Raw genomic sequence first — 3,242 nt, forward strand, 5'->3', positions numbered from 1 at the left:
ATTATGTATTCCTATTTTAACATATGTCTAGATGAATCGGTCTTTTAGTTGTTTTCAGTTATTATTTTTGAGGATTTATTTAAATTAGTATTTGCAATTACACAGTGCTCATTGATCCTTTTGGACTAATTCACTATTTTTTGATTATCGTGAATTCATTTAAGGATACTTTAGATTATATCATTGTGATACATCCAGACTGTTGGCACATCAGCACATATTGCTATGGGCACATCAGCACATTAAAAATTATCATTTATTCTGAACATCCCTGAAATTCATTCGGAACACTACATCTTTGACTTGTAATATTTAGTACTATTTGGAACTTATTTCACAAATAGGTCTCTTTTAAATTTTCACTTTGTATTCTAGGGAAATCAATTATTTGTTAAATGTTACGAAACTTGTCAGTTTCCGCTTTTTCTGTTAGTTTAAGATCATACAGTCGTAACAATCATATCCAAGAAGTGAAAGCATATTGGTAAAGGATATTTGACCTGTTTGGATTATTGGATTGCAGCTCCTTAAGTCATCAACTACAAAAAGAACATTGAGGTCACGAACCTGCCGATACACAATGCATTCCTTTGTCTGACACCATCCCTTCACGAACTAGATAAAAATCCACAGTGGGTGTGGTATTGATAACATATTCCTCAAGATCGATTAAACGTTTTCTGTCAAGCATTTTTATTGTATTGTGCCACCGGAAGAGAGATTGGAAATTTGAAATTGCAACGATTTGATATGCTACTGTGAACATTTTACTCAGCAGCTGTATTGACTATATTCTTCCCAATCTGACAGCAGTAACAACGGAAGCCTTACTAAGTACCATTGGAAAATCATTTTCCTTTCCCATTGAGTGACTTTTGGGAGAGAAAAGCTATGTAACTATGAATATTCAATTTTATTTAAAATAACCAAAAGACAGTTCTGTGGATGTGTGTTCTCATCACATCTGGTAGAAGTCGCTCCTCTCACTGAGATTTTGAATATTATTGTGCTATGTATATCTATTTTTTTTAACTCCAGGTACATGATTTTATTTATTGGTTGTAATTTTGATTCATGATTGTAAACTGTATAGAATATCTTTTGTTATAAATTTGTGCATGTGACATGGCTTTGTTAAGAACGCAAATTGCACAGGATTTATAAATAGATGTTTATGTATGTGTTGTCAGTTATTAATAATTATCTTAATAATAAGACTTAAAATGACGCCTATGCCGTAATTGACCTATCGCCAGTTGTCAATCATTCTGCTCGATTGACCAATCAGCGAGCGCTATTATACACACCTCCAGGCACTGTTTACGTCCGCCATTTTCCTCCGACAAGCTGCTTCTGTCGATGTCGACTTGGCTATTGTATATATTTACAAATTTCGCAACGGTTCGGAGAAGTCGCCCCAAGGATCATATATAGTAATTCTGAGATATAGCCACATTGTTAAGGTTTTATTTATTGTTGTTTTTCTTCAACTTAATAACTTATTAAATTTATAAAATTTGCAATTTTTCAACTTTTCCATTTGATCAACTCCGCTTCTGTACTTAACGAAAAATAAGTGTTATCTGTCCCTTTTCAAATCATTAGATGCATTTTAATAATATTTGTAGAGATAGTGTTATCAATATTTTTTTATTACATTTACATCTAAAAATGAAACTCGCGTACTAGATGCAGTATAAGTAAATTTAATCGTCGGGTGAAAATGATTTAGGCGATCAATCATTTTTTTCAGTTCTTCAGTTGAATGCTTCCAGATCATTAATATGTCATCTAAAAATCTGAACCAAAGAGATAAATTAAACTTTTCGTTTTGAATAAAATCCTTTTCTAATTCACCCATGAAAGGGAAGAGTATATATGAGCCATATTAATACCCATTATCTCTATGCAATTCGTATTATTAAATTGAAAATAATTATGTTCCAAGATAAATTTTTATTATTTTACAAATATCTTCGCTAGATAGTGTGCTATTATTAGGATTGCTGTCAAGAACATATTTGCACGCTTCAAAACCATCTGCATGCGGAATGTTGGTATATAGTGATGTTACACCTAATGATACCAGGATTGAAATTATCAGATAGATGTGGAATAGACTTCGACTTTTTAATGAAAGTAGTTGTATCTTTAATGTATGAAGGAAGTGATTTCATTAAAGGTTGTAAAACACTATCAATAAATTTGGATAGGTTTTCAGTATATGAATTACAACCTGATATAATGGGTCATCCTGGAAAATTTAAAGGTAAATTATGGTCAGGATTTGTATGAGTTCTGGGTAATATGTAGAATTGATGTGTACGTATGTTAAGAGGGAAAGTATCAAATTCCTCATATACGTAATTATTATTTTTGAGGTGTACGTATGTTAAGAGGGAAAGTATCAAATTCCTCACATACGGAATTATTATTTTTAGCGATCTCATTAATGCATGTTGAATTTTTTTATTTAATTTCTAATTGACGTTCAACTTCTTTAACATAATCATCTTGATTCACAATAATAATAGTGTTTGACTTATCATCCTTTTTAATCACTATACTGTCGTCATTCATTAGATTATATACAGGCTTAATTTCGTCCTTATAAATATTACTATGATATTGCTTAAATTTAGTTAATATCTCTTTTGTGATCGCGTGTATATATATATATATATATATATATATATATATATATATATATGAATCACGCAAAAGATGACTTAATTGTGTTAACCACTCTGGGGCGACTTCTCCAGATACGTGGGGGCGAGTTCTCCGCATACCGACGTAACTTAGAGAAGTGCAAGCGATGGATAAATGCTCTCGCTTTCTGTCGCTGTCTCAATGTTGTTTCATATGGCAAATATTGCTCACCAATATCATCTGGTATATCTTTTAATGTTATCACACCCACCATTTTCACATAATGTTTGTCGGAGGTTAAGACGTTGTCAAGTCACGTGTTCGGTAGGCGGAGCGATCTACCTTCTGGCGTAAGGTCAATTTCTCAGTGACTGATGGGATGTAACTTCCCATTGGCTGCACTAGGTAATGTGAATAGGCCCAATTCAATGCAAAATGAGTAGTATATGTTGTCACGTGGAGTCATTCACATTTAATGTGTTCCCGTTTTAAGTCTGCAGACATGTTTTGTTTGTTTGGACTGTTTAGTGGGAATAAAAAGTGCTCATTATTTGGGCTATAATATTATTCTGGAACTGTTATAAATTGTT

Source organism: Sinohyriopsis cumingii, chromosome 7 (assembly GCF_028554795.1).
Source record: "Sinohyriopsis cumingii isolate HCF-2022 chromosome 7, ASM2855479v2, whole genome shotgun sequence".
NCBI classification, from domain to species: Eukaryota; Metazoa; Mollusca; class Bivalvia; order Unionida; family Unionidae; genus Sinohyriopsis; species Sinohyriopsis cumingii.